The sequence below is a fragment of the Trichosurus vulpecula genome, chromosome 7, assembly GCF_011100635.1.
Source record: "Trichosurus vulpecula isolate mTriVul1 chromosome 7, mTriVul1.pri, whole genome shotgun sequence".
NCBI classification, from domain to species: Eukaryota; Metazoa; Chordata; class Mammalia; order Diprotodontia; family Phalangeridae; genus Trichosurus; species Trichosurus vulpecula.
The window spans coordinates 47,563,666-47,585,367 of record NC_050579.1 but is presented as its reverse complement, the minus strand read 5'-3'; the positions used below and the strand labels follow the sequence as shown (position 1 = coordinate 47,585,367).

The window sequence follows — 21,702 nt, the reverse complement described above, 5'->3', positions numbered from 1 at the left end:
AGGGAAATAAGGAAGGAAGGAAACATGCATTTATTAAGCACCTACTATGTGCTAAGCACTATGTTAAGTGCTTTACAAATATTATCTCATTGTACCCTCACAACAACCCTGGGAGGTAGGTACTATTATTATCCCTATTTTACAGTTGAGAAAACAGGGAGACAGAGGTAAATGACTTGCCCACAGTCATACAATGTAGTAAAGTTTCTGAAGCCAGATTTGAACTCAGGTCTTCCTGACTTGGGGGCAGCTAAATGGAGCAGTGGAGAGAGTCTTGGGCCTGAAGTAAAAAAGAGTCATCTTCTCGAGTTCAAATCTGGTCTCAGACACTGGGCGAGTCACTTAACTCTGTTTGCCTCAGTTTCCTCATCTATAAAATGAACAGGAGAAAGAAATGGCAAACCACTGCAGTATCTTTGCCAAGAAAACTGCACATTGGGGACATGACCAAAATGACTTCCTATCTCCAGGCCCAGTTATCCATGTCATCACCAATTTCCAGGAAACTGATGCTCACAGCCCTGCCCTAGGTGGATGGCAAATAACAGAACTGGGATTTGAACTCAAATTCTCTAAATAAATGCTCTTTTCACTGTACCACACAGTGCCCTGACATAGTAGAGATTCAATAAGTGTTTTCATATCAATCTGAAGGAAAATGTCTACTGTTCTGCCCAAGGGGCCCAACCTTAACCCTGTTCCAAGGGCATATTGGTAAATATTTAACAACCAGCTCTCCTTTAAAAAATGTACAAATGACTTCCAAGTTTAATCAGCATTACTAATGTTTCCCCACTGCTTTCTTAAGCCTAGACAATCAACAAAACAATAAATAAACTCTGATTTGTAGGATTTGCCAATTTCCAAGGTGTAAATAAATCAAACGATGTCTCTAGAGAGCCAGCTCGAGCTGGCTCCAGCACAGCCTTGTGCCTGTTCTGTTTGAAACTTTTATAAATGATATGAGGGAAAGCATAGAAAGCAAGATTTTAAAATTAAACAATGGCACGAAGCTGGACAGGATTGTTTACACAATGGATCCCAAAAGTTCTTGAAAAGCTAGAGATTGGCCAAATCGAATAAAGTAAAATTTCAAAGGAAAAAAGACACAGACCCACACTTTGGTTAAAAAAACCTCTGAGGGTTTTAAAAGTCAGGGATTGACTGGGTTCTGGGGACAATTTGACTTCTTGTGTAATTGGTATTTTAGTGAACCACTAGGAATTTTAATTGTAAGAAAGAGGGGGCGGGGAGAGAGAGAGAGAAGAAGGAAGGAAGCAAGGAAGGAGGGAAGGAAGGAAAGAAGGAAGGAAGAAGGAAAGAAAGAAAGAAAGAAGAAGGAAGGAAGGAAGGAAGGAAGGAAGGAAAACCTAGTCTCTGTTTAGAAATTATGTAGTTACTTAAATTTTCATTTAAGGTAATAGTAAGTCAAAAAAAAATACCTGCCCTTCCATTACTTTGTAGCTCTTTTGCTTCTGCTTATCTCTGTGTGAACATATTTCCACTCATTTGAATGTCTGCTCCTTGCCTGACAAATAGACAATAATTGTTGATTGGCTGATCAATCAGACCTTCTATTTTATCAGCCAGGGTACTTCTGCTATGGAAATTCCCTTCACTGATGCAGATCCAGCAATTTAGAAACTTAAGAGAGTTACCAGAGAATTAACTGAGAGGTTAAATGATCACACATCAGTATGTGGCCAAGGTAAAACTTCTTTCTAAAGCCTCATTTGATTCTCTATGCCAGGCTGCTTTTCAGGAAAGGCATCAGGGATTCTTTATTAATTCACTTTTCAGCAGAACCCATATACATAAAATTGAGAAGCAATGTTTACCCCTATTTTACAGATGAAAAAAACTGAGGCTCCCAAAAGTTAAAAGATTTTTCTAAAATTTTACTGCTTGTGATGCTAGGACAATGACTAAAATCCAGTTCTTTCAACAACAAATCCAGTGCTATTTTCACTATATTTTCCCTAATATGGCAGTAGGGATGAATCATAGCACTGGACACACAATTGATTCATTCATTGGTTTCATTCATTCAACAAATGTTTATTATTTGAGTGACTCCTAAGTATAAAGCACTTTGGAGGGCATAAGGATGAATAAAACTCCTTTCTACCCTTAGGAAACTCATAGTCTTGTTTTTAAAAAAAAGAAAGAAAGAAGGGAAGGAAGGAAGGAAGGAAGGAAGGAAGGAAGGAAGGAAGGAAGGAAGGAAGGAAGGAAAGGAAGGAAAGGAAGGAAGAGAAGGAAGGAAGGGAAGGAAGGAAGGAAGAGAAGGAAAGAAGGAAAGGAAGGAAGGAAGGAAGGAAGGCAAGTAGAAAGAAACAAAGATAAACAACAATTTGGTGACTGATTACTGAATGAGGTAGGCAACCAGTCTGTCTCCACAATGTAGAGAGGACTCTAGGTTATTAGGCTCTGCTTTTTCCTTTCTAAGAGTAGTTAGCTTTCCCTTTCCTTAGCTGGTGAAGGGTCCTTCTCCTTAGCACTCCAAATGTAGAAAATTGTAGAGAGTTCACCAAAAAGGAAAAGTGAGTGAGAAGATAAGGAATTTAAATGGTCTGTCAACTCTTCTGCACCCACACATTCTTTAACACCTCCAGAGATAACATATCAAGGCTGCTATACACACACACACACACACACACACACACACACACACACACACACACAGACACGCAGCTACCAGCCTTGAAGGAGAATGTTTTAGCAAAAAGACAGAGAGAAGGAAAGAAGAAAGGGAAGAATAGGGTGAAACAACAGAAAGGAAAATGAGAATATGAAAGTATGAGGAAGAGACAGAAAAGAAACAAAAACAATGAAAAGAAAAGAAAGAAGATAAAAAACAAAAGAACGTAACCTCTTCATGGGGTGCCTTGCATGGACCTCTATAGTACAGCAGCCCCTTCCACAGAACATGAGCCACTCAGTCTCTGGGCTGGCTTGCTTAGCCCAATCTTCCTTCACTGTGGCAGTTTGGGATTCCCAGAGAGGACTACCATCATGCAGCTACATTTCAGACTCTCTTGGGGTACAAGGGTAACCCTGTTGTGAGGGGAATACAGTCTTTCTAATCATTACTGTAGCACCTGAGCTTATACCAGTGTTTTCCCTCTATACAAAAGTGGTCATTCACAATGAGGACATCATACATTGTTCAACATAAAACATTTACTTAATAATAAGGTAAAAATCAGCAATAGTTGATATATCATTTACTTAATATAAAGCAATACAGGAATAATTAATAGATTGTTGTCAGCCTATAAATCTGGGTCACACTCTCCCACCAGTGCAAACATTATCCATAGGAGAAAGTGGGTACATACGTATAGAAACCTAGCAAGGAGTCACATGAGTGAGGATAATTCAGATGCTCAAGATAACTCATGATTCTGGACTTCAGTCCTGGACATCCATGGTTTTTTCATTAAGAGTCTATATCAGACAAAGGTGCTTCTCCAATAAAAGTTTACCTTTTGTCCTGTTATAATGATAAGCAGTTCCCTTAAGTAGAGAACTGAAAAAGCTCTATAAGTTGGCCCTCTGGGCAATATAGACCAGACAAACCAACTCACTGATTTTATATTAACCAACTGGCTCCTGTATCTGCAAAGCAGAGATTATAGCAAAACCCCTGGGGCTGGCTATCTGGGAAATGAAGATGAACCCAGTTAGTTCTCCACTCCACAAAATGTTGTTCATTGTCCAATTGCTTTCAAGTCTATTCGAGCCCTCGAAAAACCTTTTTTCCCCTTCTGCTTCTCCCTATCAAACCAGAGACGGCAGTAGAAAGCAACCAGCACTCCCGAGAGGCTTCATCTTATGGTTTCTAACCTGCTTCCTCCATCATCTCGTCTGCTGATTTTTCAATATACTTAAGGGACTCAAATCAGGTTCTCTTGAAACTCAGCGACTTACCTACTTTGTGTTAGTTGTAAAAGCAACAATCGTTATTTAATCATCTTGCAGTTTCTAAACAATTATTTGATTTACCACTGTATTAGTTTTAACTTCACAAACTCTAAAAACAGTTACAAGAAAATGAGCAGAGGGAACAAAATGTCCTGTACTCTCAGGCATTTCTCTGTCTTCATATATATCCTGTCAGTTCTCTCTTCAGTCTTCCTAGCAATCTGTTCAATACAAAAGTGGTATGGGGTTTTTTCATGCTTAAATAATATTAATTTTTCCATAAACAGAAACTCTTTTCTCCTACCCCTTCCCCCATCCAAATGGCTTATATATAAAAGAGTTAATATTTTATATCTTTCACAAGTTGATTTGTATTTTTCTTTATGCAAAAGCTTGTTTTCTGCCACCAAAGTCCATTCTCTGCCTCTTGCAGTCATCAAATATCTCATATTCGAAGGGGCATAATGCTTTACAAGAGGAGGGAGAGTGAGAAAAGGAAGAAAGGTTGGAAAGAGGAAGAAAATCAAGGGAAGGAGAAAAACAGCAGCAAGAGAAAGGAGAAGTAAGAGGAAGGATAAAAAGAGGAAGAAGAGAGAATGTAGAAAAGAAGGAAGAAGGGAGAAAAGGAAAATAGATTAAAAATAGAGAAGTCAACTTCAGATTATTTCAAACTTTTCTGAAGAAGTGAAATGGACAGAACCACAAGAACAATTTATACAATAACAACATTGCAACGAGAAAGAGTTTCAAAAGACTTAAGAAGTCTGATCGACACAATAACCAATCATGATTCTGGAGGACCAATGATAAAGCATGTTACTCACTTCCCAGCAGAAAGGTGATGGATTCAAGATGTGGAATGAGACAAGTACTTTTAAACATGATTAGTGCTGGAATTTGTTTTGCTTAACTATTCATATTTGTTACAAGGACTCTTTCTTCTTTCTTTTTTAAAGGTAGTAGAAGGGATGATTGAAGGAAAGATGCTGGTTGTTTGAAAGAAAAAAAATTTTAAATTATCTGGAGGTCTTCAGTCACTAATCTCCTATCCTCTAAAAGTTTAACATTCAGTCTGTCATTTCTTAAGAGTTCCTCAGAAAGAATAAAAAGAATTCCTGCCAAAGGATGTGATACTTGCCATGGCTGCCAAGAAGCCTTACTCCTAACTCACTTAAAATCTCAGGAATCCCACCTAGAATAAATAAGAAATATTTACAGCGGTGGAATGTCTTAGAAATCCAGGAAGGAAGTTATTAGGGATGATTCTTCATCAGAAGAGAGGGAAGCTGTGGGGGTAGGGAAGATTCTTACTGGTCCTAGAAGCAGGAAATAGGAAAGACCTTTCATCTTTGATTCCCTGGCTTGCACCCAGATGTGGTCAAAAGGAGCTCCAAATTGCTACCATCTGACAGCTACTCAAACGTGCAAAGGTCCAGAGACAGGTGTTATTGACCACATTGCTACTCTTTAGGAATTACCCTCAATTTTTGCTGAGATGCCAGAGACACATGGAAGTCTTTTTGATTACAGTATCCATCCCCTTCCCTCTAGGCATGCCACCATGTTTGGGTCTTTATCACTTTTCACCTGGACTATTGCTTCCCCAGTCCAGTCTCTCCCTTCTCCAATGTACTTTCAACATAGCTTCCAAATGGATATTCCTAAAATGCAGATCTAATCATGTCACTCTCCCACTCAAAAAGCTTCCATGGCTCCCCATTATCGTTAGGATAAATTTAAACAAGTCTGTCTGGTATTTTAAGCTCTTCACAATCTGGCACTAGTCCATCTTTCCATGATAATTACACATCCACTCACATATGTTATGCCTCAGCTAATTTGGCCTTCTTGCTGCTATTCATCGTTCATAACATTCCATCTCTCAAATCCATGCTTTGAATAAGCTGCTCCCGTAATCGAAATCCTCTTCTCTGCACTTATATAGCTCCTACTGTATGCTAGGCACTGCTCTTTACAAATATCTCATTTAAGACTCACAACGACCCCGTGAGGTGGGTGCTGTTATTATCCTCATTTTACAATTGAGGAATATGAGATAAACAAAGGTTAAGTAACTTGTCCAAGGTCACAAGCTAGGAAATGTCTGAAGCAGGATTTGAACTCAGGTCTATTATGACTTCAGGTTCAGTGATCTATTCATTTTGCCACCTAGCTGCCTCTTGGAAACCTTGGCTCTCTTCAAGGCTCAACTCAAGTATCAAAAAATCTTTTCTGAGAGTCCCATCATTAGTTTCTTCTCCTTTGCTGCCATCACAGTATATTTATTTTGTATATGTCTTGTATTTATTTATCTATGAACATGTAGTATCAAGCAGATTTTTGGTTCCTTGAGGACAGAGTCAATTTTGCTTTTTTATGTATCTGCAAAGTCTGGTGGGGAAGAGTCTAAACCTTTGATTTCATTGATAAAAGGAACCTCTAAGTAAGAAAATTCCCTGGATCAATACAGACCAGCACCTTCTATGAAAATTATAATCTTAATAAACTGACAAGAGTACAAAGAGGTTAAGTGCCTAGGGTCACACAACCAATATGTGTCAGGAGTATCATTTGACCCCAGGTCTTCCTGACTTCGAGATTAACTCTGCATTGTACCATGGCTGCCTCTCCCTGGTACACAGTAGGCACCTAATAACACCCTGATTGATCGTTTGATGGTTGATCAGGCACCATGCTATTTGCTGGAGATGCAAAGACAAAAAAAATGTTGAAACTCTATTCTGGCAAAATTCCTCAAACTCTGGAGTTGATCAACTTTCCATCTCTTCTTCAGTGGTATGATGACAAACCATAGTTTGATGATACAAAATCATCAATTGTAAATCTATCATTTGTGTCATAAACAAATTCAGGCTTCACCTCACTATTTATTGGACTCTGCTCTCAAGCAATTTATATCTTACTGGAGAAAAACAGAATGTACAAAAATAAATAGATATAAAATATATACTTGGTAATTTTATGCAGAGTTGAGTAGCAGAACACTAGCCTGGAAACATCAGGAAAGGCTTTGGACAAAGTAAAACCCTTAGTGGGAACCATGAAGGCACTCGTCTGGAATCCTCAAAATGAAGCTGGGGTGGTGCGTGAGACAGGGACAGAGGATCTATTCCTACGTACAATGAGCATGAAGCTAGTGATTATTTATTGAATTTCTTTGTTATTGTTCCTCAGGGAGCTGGCCCTGTACCTTGAATAAAGCTAAAAATAAGATGCAGGTTTCTTATTTCCTAGTCCAGTGTTCCTCCATATATTAATCCCTGTTATCCCTTTGCGGAACCTGGAGTTCCAAAGGAAATAATTTCAAGCAGTCCCAGGATTAGTATGTACCCAAAGCCTGAGCTGCTCCTTCCATTCCACACACACAGTTCATTTTTGGTAATCCCCTCCCCTTCTCACTTCAAAATGGAGGACCAATGCTAGCCTTCAATGATTTTTTCTGACACTTTTAAGTCTCAGAATTAATATATACAAACAAGTGCCTCACCTTGTGAGGTTACCCAAAGGGTGACTCTCTAGTTGCTTCATGTTACTCAATTGATAAATCTTTTCATTGAAAACCTACTATGTGCCATAGAGGAGTACATATGTGCCTAGTACTGTGTGGGTGCCATGGAGGAAATATTAGAAATGCAAGATATGTTCCCTCTCTTCTAAAAGCTTTAAATTGAGTTTTTGTCTTACCAATTAGATGATAAACTCTTTAGAAGAAAGGGATAGTATTTCTCTGTTATCTCCCAGTACTAGACATGCATATAACTACCTCAATAAGAGTTTGTTGAATGAATGAATGAATGAGAAGCCCCATATGAGGAAGTCCCATTAAAACTTCTAGATAGTCATGGAGAGAATCATATTCTCCTTCTTTGGTTGGGAAGAAGCCTTATGAGAGCCTGTCATTATTTCCTCTAGGGTAGGATATATCAGTTCTTAGATTTCCAATTGAGAAAGGCTTAGATTTGGTATCAACAATCCATAAGAATAGAAAAGAACTCCTTATTCTTGGATAGGGAACAGTACTAAACCTAGTTTTGCCTCTTCATATCAAGTAGTTTGGGGGCCCATTTTATTTTGTTCAATCCTGTAAGCATTCATTGATTTACCTTCTATGTGACTATGCTGGGTACTTTGGAGACTACAAAGAAGTAGAAGATACCATTGTTCTTTGAAAAGAAATTCCAATCTAGTTGGAGAAATAGGATATACACGAATAAAAGAGTTATATAATAATATGAGATCATATGTTAGCACAGCAGGGAAGGCAATACAGCTGAATGATAGGGGATGGAGATCATGGATCAAGAGCTGGAAAGAAAGGACCTTAGAGACCATCTAATCCAACCACATTATTTTATATATGAGGAAACTGAGTCCCAGAGATGTTAAAGGACTTTTCCAACGTCATATTGGTAATAAGTAGCACAGCTGGTATTCAAACTCACGTTCCATGACTGGAAGTCCAGTGCTCCTTCCAATGCTCCTCATTGCCTTGAGGAATATATGAGTCTTTCTCCCATGTTAACAGAACTAGACCTGAGCTAACACCAAGACCTGATATTGAAAGTATTAGAGGAACCCATGTAGAAGGCAATTAACCTGTTTGGAAGTCACTCAGTAGTTCAGTATGGCACCAGCTTGAGGATCCAATACTCATGGTGCCTCCTGACATTTGTAATGGTTCAAGAGAAAGAACCCACTAGCTTTCCTTCTGCCTCAATTCACTTGGCAGAATAGACCTGGCTACTTCTGTGAAATACACAGATAGAGATTCCACAGCTGCCTCAGTTCCTTTCTTCACTCTGCTTCCAGGAATCATTGGAGATCTCATCTAAGTTTGCCAAAATTAGACTTTAAGTCCATTCAATAAAAACTGCATCAAAATTTATGCCCTGCCACAGGTTCCCAACAGCATCTGAAAGATTTTTGATTCTCAATAAGAATTATTATTCATAGGAATGTTGACAATGATACCAATGAGCTGGGACATTGCTATGAGTCTGCTAACTATAAAGTGGGATTCAGTAGAAGGCAAGTTCATTGTAGATCTTCAAATAAGAGGGTTCATTCATTCATTCAACAAACACTTACTAAGTTTCTACTCTATGTCAGGGACTGTGAAATGTGCCGGGGAGTAGAAAGACAAAAATAAAATTGTCCCTGCCATCAGAAAGCTTACATTCTAGTGGGAGGAAACAACCACATTCACAGAAAACTAAATACAGAATGGATACAGAGTAGCTACAAAGCAATTTCATTCATTTATCAAGTAACTAGGGGATCATGATAGGTTTTCTGTAGGAGGTGGCATTTTTATCTTTTGAAAGATGGTTGGGATTCTATGAAGCAGAGGTGAGAAAGGAGTGTAGAAGGGGAAACAGAGAGAAGAGATTGACTGCCATGCCTGAAGACTAGCAAGTAAGCCAATTGGGCCACAATATGGGTTAATGATAGAGAGTAATATGAAAGAAGCCTGGAAAGGTAGACCAGAGACAGATGGTCAAGGGCATTGAAAGCCCAACGAAGGAGTCTGTATTGTATCCCAAAAGCAAGAGAGAGCCATGGGAATTTCATGAGCTAGACTGTGACATTGTCAGATATGTGTTCTCAACAATATAATTGTGGCAACTGTGTGCAAGATTGATCAGAGTGGGGAGACACCTGAAATGAGCAGACTAATTGGGAGGTTACTGCAATCACCCAGGCAAGAAATGATAACAGTCTTGAACTCTGTTGGTGGTATGGGAGAGAACGGAACTGGGCAGATGCAAGATGCATTGTGGGAGTAGAAGCTATAAGACTTGGTAACTGATTAGAGATGAGAGGCTAAAGAAGAGGTAAGGATGGCTCCAAGCTTATAAATCTGAGTGACTGAAAGGATGAGGGTGCTCTTGATGGAAATAGAGAAACTAGGAAGAGGGCATGGATTGGGAGGAAGAGATAATGAGTTATGTTTTGGAATATTGAAAGTGTAAGAAGGTTACAGCATGTCCACTTAGTGATGCAGAACTGGAGTTCAGAGGAGAAGCTGGGACTGGATATATGGATCTGTGTGTCATCTACACAGGGATGAGGATTGGACTGATGGGAGCTGGTGAGATCACCAAAAGAGAAAGTTCAGAAAAAGAAGAGAAGAGGACCCAGAATAGAGCCCAGGGTACCAATACATGCTAGGATGGTCTGTGGATGATGATCAAACAAAGGAGACCAAGAAGCATCCAGACAAGTTGGAGGAAAATCAGCAAAGAGTAATGTCATGGAAACCCAGGCATAAGTGTCAGGGAGGAAGGGATGATTGGCAGTATAAAATGCTTCAGAGAGATTAAGGAGGATGAGGACTGAGAAAGGGGCATTGGATTTGGCAATTAAGAGATCACTGATGCAGACTGAGACTTTTTCTGACACAGCCAGTGCAAAAATTTGTTTTGCTTAATTATGCATGCTTATAACTGGGGTTTTGTTCTTCTTGCTTTATCAAGAGGGCAGGGTCAATGGGAGGGAGAGAAAGAGAATCTTCATTTGAAAATAAAATAAAATTTGATTTAAAAAGAGAGATCGTTAGTAACATTGGAGAGTTCAGTTTCCATTACTATAGTGCCTAAAGACAATCTCACATACACAGTAATCCTGTGACATGAAAAAGCTTTATAATAAAGCTCCAAGCATATTTATAATTGTTTCATCTCATATCTATCGTGTTTACTTTAATGTCTCTCTTTTTATCTCATATTATTTTTTCTTTCAAAACAGAGAAACAGAGAGGAATTATGTAAGTACCTCAGTTTGGTCCATAGTCATGCCCATCCACCTTCACTGACCATCGTACATCTTACCCACATTCACTAAAGAACAGTGGTTGACTAGGGTTACACAGCAATTAGTAACAAAGTCAATTGGACTCACACTCTCCTCACATGCCTTCCATCTTTCAGCAGTTCTTGGCTTAGAATCGAAGAATGCTTTAAGGGAGGTTGCTGCTACATATGTGTTTATTAGATAAAGACTAGGAAAGGCAGATAATTGAGAAATGAATAAAAGATTGTACTTTCCTTTTAGGCAAGGATTACTAATCTGGGGCCCATGGATAGATTTCAGGGAGGCTGTGAAGTAACCAACTGTATCTCTTATTTAACCTGTTAACACTGGGGCCATCAGCCCCATTTTTTTTCCCCAAGCAAAATTTGTATTCTGCCACTGAAACCGTCCAGGGTACTAATAGGAGACGTTTCATCCTATCTTGTGGGAGGCCAGGCCTCCACCTCAAAACCATGTTGTGTATTTTTGCCCTTGCCCTTCTAGCTCCCCTTTATGCCTTCCCCCACTAAAATGTAAGATCCTCAAGGGCAGGAACTGTTTTGCTTGCTATTGCATTTCGCAATTGGCACAGTGTCTGGAACATAGTAAAGACTTAATAAATGCACAGTCTAGATACCTACCTGCCTACCTGTCTGTCCATCTGTCTGTCCTTCTGTCCATCTATCTATCTATCTATCTATATATCTATCTATCTATCTATCTATCTGTCTATCTATCTATCTATCTATCTGTCTGTCTATCTATGCATCTATCTGTCTGTCTATGCATCTATCTGTCTGTCTGTCTATCTATCATGACAAAGTTAATCATTTTCAATAGGAAAAATTATTCTGCACAGAGCTTAAGTGGGGTCGGGGTAACTAGGGTCTTGCCATTCTTTCAGCACTATAGACTTTGTACCCAATTAGCAGGAATAAGTCATTAAAATAAGAAGCTACCAGATGGCAGACTTCCTTTCCCCAAATGTCACATTTCAGGTGAGCTCTCCTCTAGGCCAATCCTGCTCCTTCAGTGTTCCTACAAAAGGCCACTGTCTTATGATCTCTCCCCAATCCTCTGTGACACAATTTTTCTTACAAAGTTGATCAGAGGGTGTTTCATGCTTCTTGTTCTAGCCATGTTTTATGAAACATGGGCCAGGTATCAACAATCACTAGTTATGTCTCTGATTCCAGGGGAAATGTTATTCTGGGGTTTCTGCCCAAAATGTAAGAGAGAGGGGAATATACTGGTACAGTGGGTAAATACATGAGTAATTATGGTACAGTGTAAGACCAGTGGGTATGGTCCTTGTGTTTGAGTTCATTGATTGAGTAGCCAACAAAACCATATGAATAATCCACATTCCTTGACTATTTCCACTAATCTCGTATTAGACTTAGGGTGTTGCCTTTTTAGCTCATGCCTTTTTTGGCTCACCATCCCTTGGGATGTGCTATTCACAGTATTGACTAAAGTTGGGTCCCCCAATAGTCAGGAATCTCAGACTCCTCCACCTGTCTGATCATTTGGTTAGAATTCATATATGGAAAATCACTTCCCTTTTTAGCCACCTAGGTTGAGGGGTTGTTTACTGTTCCCTTCTGGGTTTCATGCCTGGATAAACAGCAGATTCCAGTATTCTACTGATGCCCAGAGCTATACAAAAACAAAAGCAGAGATTATAGTGCAGCAGGATTCCCCTCCAGGCTATATTTTACATTGCTAGCCTCTCTCAAGTTCTCCCTTCAAGCCTCAGCTGGCCAATTTGCTGTTCCCTGAAGTCTGGAATTCCTCATCTCCACCTCTCCAAAGCCCTGGCTTTCTCTAGGACTCAGCTCATGTACCATCATCTGGGGCAGGGGTTCTGAATCTGGCATCCATGGATAGATTGCAGAGAATCTATGAAGTTGAATGGGGAAAAATATCATATCTTTATTTTTCACTAGTCTCTAACTGAGGATTAGCATTGAGGGCAACAGTCACTGAGTTAGCAACGGGGGCAACAGCCATTGTTCTGAATAGGCTTCACCAGACTACCAGAGGGGTCCGTGACACGCAAAATGTTGCCCTCTCTTATGGGGGAAGCCTTTCCCCATCCCTTGGGTGTTAGTACTCTCTGAATTCATCGGGGGCAGTGGCACATTCCTGCCCCTGATCAGACCTCTTTCAGACTCTTTGTCCTACCCCAACTTGCTTATAATTTTTTTCTTTTAGCATAGGGCCTGGCACATAGTAGGCACTCAATAAATGTTTGTTGACTATTACATATATCGTAAGGAAATATTTGCGACAGTTCCATTCTTGCTTATCAGTCTTCACTGGTATTTCTACAAAGGTGGGTAAAGGAGAAGAGCTAGCCTCATCTGGAAGTGAAATAGGTGGTTGTCTACATAGAATGACGTTAATGGTCAAGTCAATAGGTCCCGGGTTTGAATCCCACCACAGACATTCAATCAATATCTGTGTGATTCTGGGCAAAGTCATTTAACTTCTGAGCTTCAGCCTCTTCATCCAAAAAATAGAATGATAATAGCTTCTACCTCCCAGGACTTCTGTTTGTAAGCCTTAAAATGCCATATAACTGTGAGTTATTATTATTATTATTATTATTATTATTATTATTATGAAACCCAAATGAGGCCTCAGGTTTCTGACTCCCAGCCTAGAAGGCTACAGATTTTCATTCTCCCAGAAGAAATTGCCTACAAGCCAATAGTCCAAGGGTGGGGAACCTGCACCCTTAAGGCCACATGTGCCTTCTAGGTCCTTAAGTGCAGCCTTTTGTGGTCTCAAGACCACAGATTCCCCACCCCGTAATAGTCCATTCTCCATGTTTGGACTTCACAGTGGGAAAACCCTGACAATGAGATCTCAAAAAAGCCTGGAGAAACAAAGAGAATTCGGCAACTTGAATTGTCCCCAGTTGTTCCTGTAAAGGTAGATAAGGCACCATGAGGTCAGTTTCTTTTGCTGGTTCTTTACTATTGGAGAAGAAATGATTGACTCATAAAGGAACCATAGGCTGTCATTCACCAAGAGCCTGTTGCTTTTGACAATGGGCAGGAAGGCAGTTTTCCTTCCTCAGGAGAGCTGAAACTTTCCAGGAAAATTAAGCATCTGTCTTCTTGGCAAGTGACCCCTTGTACCACAGGTAAAACAGATGAGTCTTGGACACTCCCCCCCCCGTCTTCCCCCCTTCAGCAGACTACAGAGAGAGCTCTTTCAAATTCTTTTCTGTAGTCTGGGGATCTTTTGTGGGGCAAATGATCCTGGGACCCAGGTCTAGATCTCTTTCACACAAAGGACCAAACCTGGAAATCTTCCACTCTCTTTTCTGATTGGTTCCTGTAGAGATGCCCATCTCAGATCTTGGATATTGCTTCCATTGCCTCACTGGTGTCTTCTAGGGAGACCTCATTGTATTATAGGCCCAAAGAGACTAGGATGCCCCCTCTTCATTCTCCAACTTTGCCACTGCTTTGGGCTTCTCATTGGTAATGCTGGCTGACCTAGATGACTTGTTTCATTTTATCTCCTACTCAGGACTGTATAATTTAACTGCTAGCATACTGAGGCCTGGCAATCTAACCCCCAGTTCTCTGAGATGGCCAATTATAAGGACAAAAGTGTCAATCTCCCCAATGCCAAGGCCAGTCTCTAGGCAGGGACATAGAAACAGACACATTCATATTGCATGGAGACTCCCAGCCTCACTGCCCCCACCTACTTCATAGGCATCCTGGGAATTTTAATTAGACCTAGTTACCATCCCCTTCACTGACACCTGTCACCCCTTCCAACTTCCTATATACACAGCAATGTGATCTCCAGAGCTAAAAACAGAAAAAACCCAAACAATCCCTTCTTCCTCCAGCCACCTAGATCTATCTACTACTGCATTGGCAGCTCCTGCTTGGCTCCAGTCAAGGAATGCCAACACAGGGCCCATAGTCTCAGGTTTGGGGCTGGCACTCACATTCTTATACAGAGTGAGAGGGGGTACAGTCAGTGTGCAGAGACTGCTATGCTCCAGGAGTAACGAGGATGAAGATGGGGGCTGGGGAGGGGCAGAGAACTTTTGGTTTGGTTGGTTTTTTGGTTTTTGTTTTTGTCCTACAGTAAACCCACCAAGTCTTTCTTCTACTAATTTATGTGAGTCTAGTCTCTGACCTGAAACTTAGAAAATTAGGCAAAATTTTATCTGACAATGAACACTACATGCTCTGGTTGTGTGACCCTGGACAAGTCACTTGGAACTTCTCAGCCTCAGGTTCATCTCTCGTAAAATAAAAGTTTAATTACATAATCTTTAAATTCTCTCTCTGCTCTACCATTTTATGCATCTGTGAGCCTATAATTAGGGTTAAATAGAAAAAGAAGATCCTAGAGCATTGGTGCTGGAAAGAATTTGAGTGTTGGAGCTCATCTTGTCCAACAGCTTTCATGTTAAATATCATGTTAAATATTTAGAGTGGGAGGGACCTTGGAAACCAGCTGATCCAACCTGCTCCCTTTACAGATTAAAAAAATCAAAGCATATTCACTAGAAATTGGGAGATTTGGTGAATTCTCCAAAGTCCCACAGCTAGTAGAATATAAAACTAAGATGCAAATCTAGGTCCTTGGATTCCAAAATCCAGTATTTCATCCCCTCCACCAGAAGTATCAAACACACAGCCCACAACCTGCCCAAGGGCTGCCCAACCAGATTAAAATGTAATTGGGAAATATTTAAGAAAATAAAAATACCGAAAAAACCCTAATGTTAATATATAGTTCCCTAAGTCAATATGCAGCCCACAGGGATCCTTATTCAGGCAATTCAGTGGCCCCCATTTCTATTTGAGCTTGACAGCACTGCCCCAATACCAGAAACTCCCTCTCTACGAGGGGACTAAAACTTAAACATTGAAGTGGCTTGTCTAACAGCCCATAGCCCATGAATGGCAAAGTGTGGAAGCGTGCATCATGTCCAGAATGTGCCAGGATGGAACCCAGAGAGCACAGTTGCATAATTTCCAATTCATGCATTCTCTGGCCCCCTATACTACTCACCTGCTTTGCTAGTAACCTTTGAGTCAGGAGGAGGAAGGAATACATAGAGACAGTCTCCAAACTAGCCCTGCTGCCCCCAAGGAGTCTTTGGTGTAAACTGTAGTGTGGTTTACCATGAGCTTCAAATGTCTTAGGGTTGATCATGGAACCTGAAAGCTTCTACATGGGACCAGACTCATTTTGATGAGCTCAGGTGCATTCCTATCTAGGATGGGGAAAGCAAAATCCTTGAAATGTATTCTAGTAATCTTCAAAGGGCCCTTAGTTGAGAGAGAGAGAGAGAGAGAGGGAGGGAGAGAGAGGGAGAGAGAGAGAGGGAGAGAGAGAGAGGGAGAGAGGGGGAGAGAGAGAGAGAGAGAGAGAGAGAGAGAGAGAGAGAATGAGAGAGAGAGAATTAGAAGAGAGAGAGGAAGGAAGGAAGCAAGGAAGAAGGGGGGGGGGGAAGAAAAAAAGAAAAGAAGGAGGAAAGGAACGAAGGAAGAAAAAAGAAAGAAGAAAGAAAGAAAGAAAGAAAGAAAGAAAGAAAGAAAGAAAGAAAGAAAAGAGGAGAAGAGAGGAGAAGGGAAGGGAAGGAGAGGACAGGAGAGGAGAGGAGAGGAGAGGAGAATGAAGGGAGAGGAGAGGAGAGGAGAGGAGAGAGATGAGGAGAGGAGGAGAGGAGAGGAGAGGAGAGGAGAGGAGAGGAGGAGAGGAGAGGAGGGGAGGGGAGAGGAGAGGAGGGGTAGGGAGGGGAGGGGGAGGGGAGGGGAGAGGAGGGAGAGGAGGGGAGGGGAGGGTGAGGGAGGAGGGAGAGAGGAGGGAGAGAGGGAGGGGAGGGGAGAGGAGGGGAGGAGAGGGGAGGGGAGGGGAGGAGAGGGGAGGGGAGGGGAGGGGAGGAAAGAAAAGAAACAAAAAGTGGTACATAACTTGAGATCCTCTGCAGTAAATTTCAGTTAACCAGAAATCTCTGTCGAGCAGAACTATCACACAAATACAATATAGTGATGCTCTCTGAACATGATAAAAACCTTGAAGAACAGGGAGATCCTGAAGGTTCTTCAGAATCATCCAAGAGAAAGTTAATGAGGTCCAGCAGAGATTTAGTGGTCACTGTTTTGTTTTTATGATATTTGAATTCTCTGAAGTTTGTTAATGTGCCCATGGCATTCACTCATTGATCCCACAAATATTTATTGAATACCTACCATGCTCCAAGGCTCCCTGTGTTATGGAGGATACTAAGAAGAATAAACATAGTCCTCAGAATGCTGCAGGCCAGTAAAGGGAGAAGCACATGTACATGAATAACTTTAAACGAGGCAGAATGTGAAAATGCAATAATGAGAGAGATACAGCTTGCCAAGGGAATTACAAGGAGGGAGAGATCACTCCCTCTGAGGAACTGATACTCAGGGACCTTAAAAGAGGGCTAGGAATTTTATTGGTAGAGTTAGGAGGGAAGAATGAAGCTTTGAGGTAGAGGGCACAGCCTGAGCAGAGGCATCAAGGTGGGAAACTTCAGGCGTGTTCAGAGATCAACAAGTTGTCTAGTCTGGTTGTACCACAAAGTGTGTGAAGGGTAGAGCTTTCAATTAATGTGAACATTTAATTAATTAGAACAGCCATTTCCCAAATAGTATAGATAACAATGTATTTTGAATCATAATAGAATTGCAGAATTGGAAGGGACCTGAGAAGTCACCAAGTCTAACTTCCACTCAAAGTATGATTCCTGCCTATGACATCCTTGACAAGCAGTCACCCAAGCTCTACTTGAAGACTTCCAGTGACAGGGAGCTCACTACCCATCAAAGCAGACAGTTACATTTTTGGACAGTTCTGATAGGATTTCCATGCCCTGCCCCCCCCCTTACACTGTGCTGAAATTGATCTTCTTGTAACTTCTACTCATTGGTTCTGGTTCTGCCCTTTGAAGTCAAATAAGTGTGACCCCTCTTTCATATGACCACCCATCAAATATTCAAAGAAAGTTATCTTGCCAAGGCTTCTTTTCCCCAAGATAAATACTTAGTTTAAGCATTGATTATAAATGATTATCCTTTCCTGCCTAAAAATAGTTTTAGGGAAAGAGACAGGGCTGGAATGACTGTCCCAAAGAACAGTATTTGCTTTCAACCCACTACTAAGTAATTGTCTCAGAATAGATTTCACCCTGCTGACATGTTTTTTTTTTCCCTTTGATTTTAGACAAAAAAAAATATTGAGCTCAAACCCTACATTGACTCATTCTGACTTAGAAACACTTGAAAGGGGATAACCACTGCTAGCTGGAGAGGTGGTGAATGTACACCTGGCCATGAAAGACTAGTCTGACAAAGGTTCTCTTTGGAGAGCACCAGGATCACAGGGAGAAAGGGGGAGCTGCCAGTCTTCCTAATCTCTGGTTGGACATTCATGAAAACTCCAACTTTCAGAGCTAGAGAAGAAGTCAAGGGCTCCCCCAGGGTACCGCCTACTGTGTGCCTGAACAGGAAGACAGCCTCTACAACATCCTCAATGAGTGATGATCTGCCCACCTGTCAACCAGTAGGCTCCATGGTTTTAAAAAGACAAAAACAAAAAACAAAGTAAAACAGTCTGGCCGTTGTAGATATACATTGAGATATATACACACATATATGTATATCTTTGATTTACATATCAATTTATTTATATAATAAACATCTATATCTATATATCTATCTAGGCAGCTAAGTGGCACAATGGATGGGATGCCAAGCTTGGAGTTAGGAAGACTCCTCTTTCCAAGTTCAAATCTGACCTCAGACACTTACTAGCTTTGTGACCCTGGGCAAATCACTTAATCCTGTTTGCCTCAGTTTCTCTCATCTATAAAATCAGCTGGAGAAGGAAACGGCAAACCACTCCAGCTTCTTTGCCAAGAAAACCACAAAAGGGGTCATGGAGAGTCAGACGTGACTGAAAAATGACTAAACATATGTATGTTTGTATATGTGTGTGTATCTATACATATACGTATATGTGAAAATCTTTGGCTGAATCAGCCAGATATCATCCCCTTCATTGGTAGAGAAGAAATAGACAAAGTTAGATTCCCTCAAATCCCCCACCCAGACATAGGACCACTATGTTAATTTTGTCATGTAGCTGTTAGGTTTCTAGAGGATCTTGCCTCTCAGGAGCTCGGCTTTAGATGTGCTGGATTCTAATGTATAACCTGAGGAACCTTCTGCCATGACCAGATCCTTGCATCTGCTCTGGAAGGGTTCTTCTTAGAAGCATACTCCTACTCATGAATTTCAAACCCAGGAATGGATCCCAAGTGCTGGAGTAGATGAGAAACAAACACCCACCGAGGGACAAAACTATTGGGTCACCCACAGAGAGCTAGAAGGGACGTCAGGGGCAATTCATCCACCTTCATCATTTTACAGTTGAGGACACTGAGACTTTGGGAAGTTAAGTGGCTTGTCCAAAGTCACACAGGTAATAAGCCTCAGAGATGAGATTTAAACCCAGGTAATCTGTTCTGGATCTTTGCTCTCTCCACTGTGCTATACCATAGATTATATCTAGTGTGCTCCATCCTTTGCCCAGTAATCACAGTCCCTGCCACATTTTGAGGGCAAAGACTCAAGAATCACACAATGTTAGAGCCCGAGGGCAGCCTAGAGATCATCTAGTCCAGCCGTCTCAACTTATAGATCAGGACACTGAGACCAGTGAAGGTAAATAGCTTGTCCAAAGCCCTAGTTATTAGAAGAGCGAGACTCAGAACCCATATCACATCCTGAGAACCCTGAACCAAAAATCACAGAATGTCAGAACTACCAGGGACTTTTGAGGGCATTTTGTCCATCCTCCTTGTCTTACAGATAAAGGAACAGAGGCCAAAGAGGAAAAGTGACTTGTCAAAAAGCCACACTATTAGTAGAGAAGCTGGGAGCAGAACTTAGGTTACCACTGAAGCTTGAGACTCGAGAATCACAGAATCATAGACTCAGAGCTGGAAAGGAATTTAGAGGTGACTTAGTCGACTTGGCTCATTTTACAGAGGAGGAAACTGAGTCCTGAAGAGACCTGATTTGTGCTTGGTTACACAGATATTCAGAAACTCTTCTTTAAAATTCCTGGTAAAGTGCTAGGAGCGTCAGGAAACCTGGTGCCAAGCTCACTTTGTTACTGGGACACAGCCAAGTTAGGGGCTATGCACCAATGGGAGGAAGTTCAGGGACAGGGCATGGCCTTCAAGGTCCTCCTGCATTAGACAGCACACAATTGAAAAGGAAATTTTCAACAGGGGCTACTTTATGCTTCCTCCTCCTGTGTTCCACTCTGTCTCTTTCCCACTAGCAGCTAAACGAGCAGGTTTCATTTCTCAGCCGCTGCGGCGGCTCAGCAGGGACATGATACACTGCAGGAAACGAAGCAGGGAATATTTTTAAACCATCCAACATGCCTTAGGGGGGAAAAAACCAAAATACTTTCATAGACATTCTGGAAGGCATTTCAAAAAAAATTCCATGCCTCAAGGAAGCATTGTAAAACAGACTTGACTTTTCGTTTTTTAAGGGAACTCTCCAACTCAGCTAAAAACTTCCTGGACCTGAATTGTAACCTGTTTCTCAGATGCCTCTCATTTGTCTTCTCATCTGTTAAGAGGTAGGCTTGAACTCCAAGTGTCTCCCACCATAAATTCTAGAGCTCTTTAGAGTGGTAAGGGTTAATTCCTCCATTGGTCCACCCAACCTTTCCCTTTTATATTAACCAAGAGTCATAATCAGCTAGGTATAGCAATAGTGACAGAACATTTTTTTAAAAATGTGTAACAGGAATAGTTATAATCCTATCCAGCTTGAAAACTGATTTCTCTCACCACTGACCCATGTCTCACAATTCTCTTCCTCCCCAAGCCAATTTCATTCTTACCTGTTTGCGTTCTCTTCAACTTTTCGTTTTCTTCTTAAAAATTTTTCTTCCCTCTCAAAAGCTCTTCCCTGGCTTCTAATTGGTCTTTGTTCTTGTTCCTGTCTGTTATTCCTCTTTGACCCTCTCTTTTAATCTCTCTGTCTCTCTCCCTCCTCCCACCTCTTCCTACTCTTCCTCCTCCCACCCTTTTTTCCCCTCTGTCTCTCCCTCCTTCTCTCTCTCTCTCTCTCTCTCTCTCTCTCTCAAACTTTTCTCCTCATTTGCAAAGTTATTCCCCCCACACACACTCTCTTTCTAGCTTCTCCTCCTTGCAGTCTCCCCAGAAGGAGATAGAATCCGCCTCTGACAGCTGGGCTCCCTGAATCCTTGGAGCTCACTGCTCTGTGTGTGAGCTGAGTGCACGCCTCCCTTAGGGCATGGGCAAGGCTTTCCTGGAGTCCCGAAGGCTAAGACCTCCTCTAGTTCTTTTTACCCAAGATCTCCCTTCCCCAAGTACACCTGAAGAATATTGGAAGCTCCCCAAGATCTCTCTCCTGGCCTTGCTCCTGTCAAATTGTGAAAATGACCCATTCTTTCAACATGCAGTTGTTAGTGGGCACCTGCTATGTGAAAAACTCCAGGCTAGGTGCCGAGAGGGACACAGAAGAAGTTGTTGATGAAATAAATCAATCAAAAAGTGTTTATCATGTGGCCAGGCACTGGATCAACAAATGTTTGCCTAAAATCAGCCAGTCATTGAACGTTAATTTTCCAAGAGAAAGGTAGGGGACCTTTCTAAGCCTGCATGTACCAGGGAAGACACCAGCCAGGGTCATTTGCCCCTTAAAATGCTAGGTTTCAGTTTCTGAGAGATCTTTCTCTCTTTCTCCCTTCAGCCCACTGCGTTTCTAGTTCCTTAATTGAATCATTGATCATGGATGACTCAATAACATGTCATCCATTGATTCTGTTGTTATTAACAAATTGAAATGAGGTAAGCCAGTCACCAAGGATCCATAGAAACCTCAAAATGTT

At 41.2% G+C, this 21,702-nt stretch overlaps 1 protein-coding gene across 1 annotated transcript in view; it reads right to left on the bottom strand.

Annotated features, from left to right (window-relative positions):
• Positions 1-20,845, bottom strand: part of GJA5 (gap junction protein alpha 5) — a 35,947-nt gene extending 15,102 nt beyond the window's left edge. The window contains exon 1 of the mRNA XM_036767662.1: positions 20,689-20,845. The gene's annotated coding sequence lies outside the window, so the exon portion shown is untranslated. The remainder of the gene's footprint in view (positions 1-20,688) is intronic.
• Between the last annotated feature and the right edge of the window lie 857 nt (positions 20,846-21,702).